General features: G+C 32.8%; 1 pseudogene across 1 annotated transcript; it reads left to right on the forward strand.

Moving 5' to 3' along the window:
* The first annotated feature begins 7,189 nt into the window (after positions 1-7,189).
* Positions 7,190-9,942, forward strand: LOC143574822 (putative amidase At4g34880; annotated as a pseudogene). Its single transcript, XR_013142664.1, has 5 exons — positions 7,190-7,696; positions 8,252-8,356; positions 8,791-8,926; positions 9,043-9,290; positions 9,387-9,942. The product of XR_013142664.1 is annotated as a putative amidase At4g34880 (transcript).
* Positions 9,943-10,827: the final 885 nt, after the last annotated feature.

A 10,827-nucleotide genomic window follows, 5' to 3' on the forward strand; every position in this document is an offset into this window, starting at 1 on the left:
TTTCAATATATTTTAAAATATTATACATATATTAATGACAATTTACAATAATTTAATACCTAAAATATAATTATGCTCAATGTATACCTTACTTTTTATTAAACAAGTCAACATTTTTTTTAACAAAATGGACTCGTGAATTCAGTTTGAATTATGCAAAGTTTCTCATTTCATGTATATGTGTGTGTGTGTATATATATATAATTATTCTATTTAATTTAAATTTTCAATTAATGTGATTATTTAATTTTTAATCTTTAATTTAATTTTCTAAACATAATCATTCTAAAAAAACTTTTAACATTAAAACGATGAATAAGTACACCTAAAGAAATTCGAGCCCTACGTTTCATGTTTTTTGGTATAAAAATTATAAATGCGAGTTGTTTGTAGTTCTTTAAATCTGTTTTTTTATTTCATAAACTTTTATCATTTAACCAATTTCAACAAAAGAAATAGACTCATATAAAAAAAACGTTTTCTCGCAGTTACTTTCATATTTTCATATGACATGTACCTAATGATATCATTAGGAGTGAGCAAGAAACGGTTCGACACCGTCAGAACCGAGAACCAGAATCGAACCGGTGCCTCAGAACTGCTAATGTGTGTTACTTTACGCCTTTACGGTTCTCGATTATCAATATTTGCATTAAACGGTTCATGCTTCTGTTCCGGGTAAAACCAACTGTTCTAGACATGGTACCAAATAATCGGAATACTAAAAACTTTTTAAATAAATTTACCAATACCCATTTTTATGCGGTAACTTATTACACGGCATCCATTCAATCATTCTTTAATTCAATCTTCTTTTTTGCGTTCAATACCTAGCATCCGAGATCAATTTTGATTTAAGTTTTCAAGTTAATATAATGTAAAATTATATGATCTTCATTTAACCTATCACTACTAATGATTTATTTAACTTCAACAACTAGATTTTAATAAAAAAAATATAATGGATGTTTATGTTTTAATCAAAATTAATGTTACCATGAAAGACAGCATACAACTATATAAACTAGTTTTGCAATTTGCAAAGTTTGCACAACCCGTTTGATAAATAAATGGCTAAACCGGTTCTGACACAAAACCGATTAGCGAGAACCGACTTTACCGGTTCTGGAACCAACCCAGTTTACTATAATAGGTTCCGGTTCCGGTTTATATTTTTTAGCCATTTTAGGTTCCGGTTCTATTCTCGCGGTTCTGAAGTGTTGCACAGCCCTACAAATCATTGCATGTACTTTTGTTTTTTGTTTATTGTTGTTATGAGTCCATTTGAATCTGTTTTTACCGCTTCTTCGAACTTGTTGCAGTATTGAACTCACAAGAATATTTAATCTGTTTCTATATTTTCCATAGAATGTAAATTTGAGATTCTACTTATTGTTTGTAGTATATATTTAATTTTCTTTTTATCTTTAATTTTGTATATTTATTTCAATTAATGAACTTTATTAATTTTTTTCATTTGCAAATCTCGTGTAATACACGGGTTCAAAAGCTAGTTTATAATATAAGATTGCATGGCAAGTCATTACATTGCATTAAAAGATACCATATCATATTGTCTCGTCTCGTCTCATATAATCTAATCCATTCTTATATTACATCGCATTACGTTGTATTATATTGCGTTACATTATAATATACTATTTGATGATTCAATCGGTTTTATAACATACATTAAATTACAAAGATCCTTTTAATGATATTCTTGATTGTGCAGATCACACCACGGTGCTCGATCGATAAGGTGCTTGGTCCAGGTACTGATGTGGATGCCGGTTCTGGTAGGACTGTTCAAAGGGTAAGATCCTACCCTTTTACCTAATACCCTACCCGGACCCTTTACCCTTTTAGGAAGAAATGTGGACCCGAGACCCTACCCTCTAAACAATAAAAGGGTCGGGTATAAATAAGGGTTTCAAGGGTCCAACCCTTTACCCTTTAAAGCAGTAATCACAGTTCATTTTCTGCATTTACTAATTGCATATCTCATATATGACTTTAATATATGAACCCTAGAACAATTATACTTTCATTTAATAACACAATAAACTATAACTTCGAAAGTTTATTAACCATTTGAACCGATGCAAATAATATTCATATTCACAAATTACATGTAGAGAACAATTAAGTGATTTTCATTTACACACACACACACACACACACACATATATATATGTTTCCAGTCAATAGTATGGCCTTTTATTTTTATTTTCCTTAGTAGTTGGGAAATTTATGATGAATCATATATAAAATACAAAACTCTCATACATTTCAGATTAATCGTGAATCTGATGTATATCTATCTAGAAACTAGGAAACGGGTCAAGGGTTTGAAAAAGGGTCGGACCCTTGAAACCCTTTTACCCTTTAAGGTGAAATTTAAATACCCTTTATCCGACCCATATTATATATTCGGGTCTAATTAAGGGTTTTACGAGTCGGGTAAAAGGGTTTCAAATGTCTGACCCTTATCTTGCTCACCCCTAGGTTCTGGTACACAAAAGATATTCTTCGAATACATAAATCTTCATTAAAAGCTTTGGAGGGTCTTCGAACACTTCTTTGGTGTTCTCGAGTACTTATATTAGATAATCTGTTTCTTCACGAACACTTAATTTGGTCATGAACACTTGTACTTAGCCAAACATTAGTCTTCAAGCACATGGGCCAAGTACTTGCGAACAAGTGTTCACGGGTACATACACCTAGTCACATCCTCATATATATTAGGATATACGTGAGACCATATAAGTACGCGTGACTAACTTTAGTACGTTGTGTAAGACTTAGGAAAATTCATCAACTCCCTACGAGTACTCGTGTATATTATGTACTCATAACCCATCCTTAACCACTTCTTCAATATTCAAGTACTTGTCAATAATATGTACTCGGGACTTATACTTGGGCAAGTCTTGGGTTCAGTATGAACTAAGTACTTGGGACTTTCACTTAGGCTATATCAGGATCTTGTTTAGTGTTCGACCATCAATAAGTACTTGAAATGAGCACTTAGGCATTCTTCTTCAAACTTCAAGTGTTATATATTCAAGGTCCACGCTTAGAGTTTTCTGGGGTTGAGAATCTTTCAATCATCTTTTTATTTTTAGACCCAACAGATCACTATAACGACCAACCACCAACCTTTTGTAAATCAATTAACGGCTACTGATCTTCTAATGTTTAGATAGGTCATAAATCTTTTTGTGTTAACTCCTAACACTATGGCTTATAATGAAGTTCTACAACTGCTATATGATGTGCCTATGCAAAACAATCTTCAAAACCCAGCCAACACATGGGTATCTATAACTAGTTGCATCTAATTTGTTAATGATTTGTGATATACAATAATGAAAAACGCCTTAAGCCCAAAACAAAGAAAATTACGTGAATAAAACTGAAGCCACTTAAAGATAACGTGCATGAATTAAGTGTTTTTTTTTAACGGCGTGCACGAAATAAGTTACCAACCAAATAAAGAAGGGAAAATTCCTAAAGTGGTCATATTTTGGAAATAGATTTTATTTTTGTCTAACAAACTTAATAATTTCAAATATGACCCCTTTAAATCATCTTTAACCATGTGTTAGGAAATCTAACACGTCTTTGACGACATGTTAGCATAGCACGTCGTCAAAGATGCGTTAAACTTCCTAACACATTAAAGATGAGTTAGGCCTTCAAACACGTAGTCAAAGATATGTTAGCATCAAACGCATAGTCAAAGGTATGTTAGCCTTTTGTTTGTTTTTTTTAATATTATATTTTTATAACTAGTTTTACTTATATTTGTTTTTCTTTTATAACTTTTAATATATAAAGTGTCATATTATTTCGAATATACCGACGAGACATGCTTACTTTTATCTACGGACCGACAAAAACTTACTCTTTAGCTTTATCAAATCAATATCGAAATGTTCAATAAAATTTAACCCCGCTCGGTTTTAAATAAAAGTTATGTCAACATGTAGATAAAAGTAAACATTTCTCGTCGTATATTCGAAATGATATAAAATTTTATATATTAAAAGTTATAGAAGAAAAACAAATATAAGTAAAACTAAATAATAAAGTATTAAAAGAACAAACAAAAGGCTAACATATCTTTGACTATGTGTTTGATGCTAACACGTCGTTAACTACGTTTTTGGAGGCCTAACTCATCTTTAACCATGTGCTAGGAAATCTAGCGCGTCTTTGACGACGTGCTGTGCTAACATGTCTTTAAAGACGTGTTAGATTTCTTAACACATTGTCAAAGATGAGTTAAAGGGGTCATTTTTAGAGTTATTAAGTTTGAGGGACAAAAATGAAATCTATTTCCAAAATAGGGTCATTTTGGGAATTTTTCCAATAAATAATCATAAATATACTTACGAAAAGAAAATGACCTGATTAAGAAAAAAACCCCACCACATTTAAAACTATATAACTCATATACATCTATCTCTATATCTATATCTATATCTATATCTAAATCTATATTTATACTATATAAAGCAAATGGCAAGTACCTCTTAAAATTTAAGAGGTACAAGTATTATTCCTTTAAGTACAATCAATAATACATATAATTTTGAGAATCTAATACACGGTTAACAATTTAATTTCAAAAAAATACTTAATTTACAACAATGGCCCTTCAACTTTTATCAAATTTTGTTAACTTACTAAATTATTAAACATTTACCCCTTCTTCTAAACCAACTACCCCTACGATTTTTAACGGCCATAATTTTTTCATATGTTAACAATATTTTTTAAAAAATTACACCATAAAAACGAGTATTTCATTCTCTTTAATTTGAGTATGGTATTGCAATATATTTTTTTAACAAGTTAACATATAAGGTGATTACCAGTTAGGACCAATAAGAAATCGGGCCGGGTGGGCCCGAGTCATGTGTCATACCAGATTAGAGTAGGGACGAGTAGATACAAAAAATGGTTAATTTGGTTCTGGTTGGGTCGGTGCAGGTTCGAGTTAATAGAGGTCTAACAAAATAGGTTTCGGGTTAGAACGATGTCGGGTTTGAATGTAGGATTAAAGTAGGTTGATTAAAAAAAATAATAACTATTTGAAATTGTTGTATATCTCAGTTTTGCTTCTTGATTTTCGCCACATATTACGTGCGTTTAGGCATTAGTTACGCGTATGACATTTTTACACGTACCAGAATGAATAAATACGTGTCCACCGCCATGTAACGCATGTAACTCAATCGGTTATGCGTTCGGCTGTGTTTTAGTGTGTACCTCGCTGAATCACGCGGGCACCCAACTAGTGCTAAATGATTTAATTAATTAAGTATTTTGTATCTTTGAGACTTTTTCGTAAAAGTTATTTTATTTTTAATATTGTGTCAGTATTGCCACGTGTGCTAGGTTGGAATGATACAACTTATGATACATTACAAAAGTGTAACCAGTGTTGTAAAACTAGGTCCATAAGACAGAGTGCTTCATGAGTAATCGTTATAAGATATGGTGCTGAGGCGCTTTAACCCACCTAACTATTAAGAATCAATTAAACATGATTAATCTTAGCCAGAATCTGATCTAGTTGAGCAACTTGGGCCGATTTTGACTTAAAAGACATAACTATTCGTATTTCTATAATATTTAAAGAACGGATATCCTTTTTTAATTAATGATTATCAATTTTTGGAATAACTTAGTATTTTCTCTTATTATATTGAAATTCACATATTTTGTTATATATATTAGTAAATTTATAATATTTGACATTTATAAAATATTCAAAAATTAATTTTATTTATGTTTACTGTATTCGAGTACTCTTCGAGTACTTCCCAGATACTCCAAGTATACCTAACTTCATAGTCGGCTAAATAGGGTCCGGCTAGCTACTCTAAGTTCAAGTTTATATAAATACGCTGTAAGACCATTCCATGCATTCAGACGGCAGATTTAAGCAAATACAGGACCGGCCTGCAAGTTTATTTTTACGTTTTTGACATTTAGTTGCTTGTATCCATGGATGAATGTTACCCTTTAAACATTATATAATAAACGCTAGATTTAAACTAGTTGTTAAATGTTAACAAACTCATTAATTTTTTTTAGAAATGGGGTATATATGAGATTCCTTATCATTTGGGGGGCTGACTTTGATTTTTAATCACAAATAGGGTAGTAGTTTTTAATAGTGACGAATAAGAAATTTGGTATAGGTGTGTAAGAGAATGTAAGAGGGTTGTCAGGTGTGAGAATTTTATTTGTATTTGATAGTGGCGAATAAGATTAATTTCGTTTGATAGTGGCGAGTAAGAGTGAGGTCATATGACCAGGTACCATTAGCTCTTAGTATTGACGAATAACCTTAATATCTCTTGACATTGGGGAGTAAGAGGCTAGTTGTATCTTACAGATTGTTAATATTTCATAAAATACTTTAAAAATCACATATAACCACTTCTGGGTTAAAAAATATTATTGGATATATGTGTTATATTAACCAAATTTATTATTTATATGTGATATATTTAGAAGTTCTTAGCCTAAAAACACGGGATAAAACCCTTTCTCAGTTCCTTGTCCCTAAGAGTTTTGCTCACGAGTATAAATGTATACCAAGTTACTAACCACACTAGCGTCTTTAAGATAAAAGAAATATATAATTAAGAATACTATATCCAATGTACCATACGAACTTTAAAATCCTCCACTAACTAAAACCATTTTGTGGTCTCACACTTAGGTTCTATTTTTGTATAACAATATTAAAAAATAAAATTTTAAAGTATTTTATGAAATATAAACAATCTGTAGAATACAACTAGCCTCTTACTCGCCAATATTAAGAGATATCAAGATTATTCGCCAATACTAAGTGTTAATGGTACCTGGTCACATGACCTCACTCTTACTCGTCATTATCAAATGAAATTAACCTTATTTGCCATTATCTAAAGAAATTAACCTTATTCGCCACTATCAAATACAAATAAGTTTCTTTCATCTGACAATTCTCTTACATTCTCTTACACACCTATACCAACTTTTTTATTCACCACTATTAAAAACTACTACCCCATTTGTGATTAAAAATCAAAGCCAACCCTCGAAGTGATTAGGAATCTCACATATACCCTATTTCTAAAAAAGATTCCAAACTCATCGATTCAGTACTGAGTTGACTCAGCCATGTCAATCTTCTCGCTCTTCCTCGTTCTTCTTGCATTGCTCTCATCTTCCCATGCTCAAAAAGAAGCCACGATTAAAGAACTCAGGCTCGCTTTTAACACGAACCGACTCAACTCAAGGCAACTCGTCGAGTTCTATCTTGGTGAGATCAAGAAACTGAACCCGGTGCTTAAAGGGGTCCTTGAAGTTAACCCCGATGCGCTGTATCAAGCTGACAAAGCGGACCGTGAACGGGCAGCTAAGGTGCCTCGGTCCATGATCGGCTTGCATGGCATTCCCGTGCTTCTCAAGGATAATATCGCGACTAAAGACAAACTTAACACCACGGCTGGTTCATTTGCGTTGCTCGGGTCCATTGTGCCTCGTGATGCCGGGATTGTTTTGAGGTTGCGAAAAGCGGGTGCCATTATTTTAGGGAAGGCTAGCTTGAGTGAGTGGTCTAGCTTTCGATCAATTAGTGCACCTAGTGGTTTTAGTCCACGAGACGGACAAGGAAAATTTAGTACTCAAAAGTTTAGGTTAATTAGAATACAACTAATTATAAGTGGCAATGTATATAGATACAAAAAAATAGCTTATTACTATAATAATAATAATAATAATAATAATAATAATAATAATAATAATAATAATAATAATAATAAGTATAAGCAACAGACACACGTGGTCGCAAATGTAGCGACTGAACGCATTTTATTCACGACAGCCTACCGATCATAAGATTTGTGACTGCAAATTCTGTTGCAAAATACACGCACCAGTTATTTTTGGGACCTCATTATTTTCTAATGTAAATTCAGCCCGTGTAAGACACGGGATTCTAATATGCGAATTATAAATAACCTGAGTTTTACACCCTACGTAGAATCCTTACGTTTTATCAGCAACTCCATGCGGTTCAAGCAGCGGGCCAGCAATATCGGTGGCATTTTTTAAACCAAATTCACTAAATTGCAGAAGAAATTGCCCAAAAGCCCTGCTTTTGGGCAATTTTCTAATGTAAATTCAGCCCGTGTAAGACACGGGATTCTAATATGCGAATTATAAATAACCTGAGTTTTACACCCTACGTAGAATCCTTACGTTTTATCAGCAACTCCATGCGGTTCAAGCAGCGGGCCAGCAATATCGGTGGCAGTTTTTAAACCAAATTCACTAAATTGCAGAAGAAATTTATGAATATAATCAGATACTGCTTTCTTTATTTAGTCAAGAAGAGCCCAAAAGCCCTATCTTTGACCCATTATATATATATACACACATACAAAACCCCAATCATCTTAGCCTAATAAATCTCCATTTCAGAGTTCAAGCAGCGGGCCAGCAATATCGGTGGCAGTTTTTAAACCAAATTCACTAAATTGCAGAAGAAATTTATGAATATAATCAGATACTGCTTTCTTTATTTAGTCAAGAAGAGCCCAAAAGCCCTATCTTTGACCCATTATATATATATACACACATACAAAACCCCAATCATCTTAGCCTAATAAATCTCCATTTTAGAGTTTACTTGACTAGTGATTATAAATAAAGTTATTTTCTTTCTTGCTTCCGATGTGGGATGAAACAATGTGAACAAAGTTCCAACAGCAGTGTCAATAGGAACTGAGACAGATGGTTCCATCTTATGCCCGTCTAGCTTTAATTCAGTAGTTGGCATCAAGCCTGCCGTTGGTCTCACTAGCCGGGCCGGAGTCATCCCCATTTCTCCATCACTAAACACAGTCGGGTAAACTTCTACACATCTTATTTTCCATATATGTTTAATTTAATGTTTTATATGGTATTCAATATTTTTTTTTCTAATTTTTGTTTCTTTGACATGTTTCATGGTTTTTCGGTTAGGCCAATATGTAGAACTGTATCCGATGCAGCTTATGCTCTTGAAATGATTGTTGGATTCGACTACAATGCAAGGACGGTGAGGCGACTAAGAAGGCGTTACCATATATCCCTGCTGGTGGCTACACTCAATTCTTGAAACCCAACGGGCTCAAGGGGAAGAGAATTGGTATTGTTAGAAACCCGTTTTTCGTGTTCTCTAACGGATCAAACCTGCCTCAAGTTTTTGAAAGCCATCTGCAAACATTAAGGTAAGGTTCCTTATTTAAGCTTGTTATTTATATTTTCATTGTAACTAAGTTTTCCTATTTCCTTTTTTATAATTTTTTATATAATTAATGCATTAGACGTGAAGGTGCGATCTTGATTGATAAGCTGGAGATTGCCGATCTGGACAACATACTTAACTCCACCGCTAGCGGTGAAGCTGTAGCAACAATAGCGGAATTCAAGATCGCCATAAATGCTTACTTGAAATCACTAGTGACTTCTAGGGTTCTTTCATTAGCAGATGTAATAGCATTTAATCAAAAGTTTGGAGATTTGGAGAACATTCGGGATTTCGGGCAAGATATATTCTTGGCAGCAGAAGCCACGAATGGGATTGGGGATTTGGAGAAGGCTGCGATTGCAAACATGGCTAGGTTGACGAGAGACGGCTACCAGAAGATGACGACACTGAGCCGCCTTGACACGGTTGTGACTCCGGGTTCTAGTATTTCTCCGGTGTTGGCCATTGGTGGTTTTCCTGCCATAAGTGTTCCGGCTGCGTATGACAAGAATGGTGTCCCTGTAGGTATTTGTTTTAGTGGATTGAAATGGTCTGAACCTACATTGATTGAGATCAGTTATGGATTCGAACAAGCTACAAATGTTAGAAAGACTCCCACATCTTTATCTTGAAAAAGGCTTGTAAAAACTAGAACTTTAATGAAGGATATTGCGCTTTTACATGATCTAGAAACACACGATAATCTTGCTTTTTCTATCATGAAAACCCCTTGTAAAAACTAACTGCACCTTCGTTTCCTACAATTCGTGGAAATTCAAAGAAATTGGAATTAAAATATATCCCATTACAAGATGTGTTCGTTTCGTTGGAATTGGAATCTTAATTCAATTTTGGTGTGTTCGATTGTCAAAGAATTGGAATTGGAATTCAATTCCTTTAAATAAAGAGATTCTAAATCTGTCCAAAATATGGAGGATTTCAAGTGAATTCAATGAAATCTTTTCTCGAGTTTTTTCTATTTGAACATGACAATGAATAACATTTTAGTTTTTTTTAATCTTTTTTATTATTGATTTATATTTTTAGTTATGAATTTGTTGTTATTATTTTTTAATATTTTTTGAGTGGTTTTTTATATTAATAGAAAATCCTTTAAAAAATTTAAGAAAAATAAAAAAAATCATAACGCAAAGTATAAATAAAAAACAAAAATATCTAAAAAAATTAAAATGTTTTCGTCGTTATCCTCGTTAAAGAAAATGATTCCAATTCATTTTTGGTGATAGATTACAATTCATTTGTCAAATGAACATATCAAGAATAGAATTGAATTTCAATTCCTTCCGATTCCAATTCCTATTGGAATGCTCAGATTCCAAATTCAATTCCTTTAAATTCCAAATCCTATGCAAATTTCAATTCCAATTCATTCTGTGAAACGAACACCCCGAAAGTTTAGTGAAGGATTCTAAGGAATCTTGGAAAAGAAATGTTCTAATTTAACTCAAATGCAAACCTATAAGATCAAGAAATTGAATAAACTTAGGTATTTTAAA

This window comes from Bidens hawaiensis, unplaced genomic scaffold (genome assembly GCF_021521415.1).
Source record: "Bidens hawaiensis isolate Kalapana, Puna unplaced genomic scaffold, B.hawaiensis_p1.1 tig00027113_1, whole genome shotgun sequence".
NCBI lineage: Eukaryota > Viridiplantae > Streptophyta > Magnoliopsida > Asterales > Asteraceae > Bidens > Bidens hawaiensis.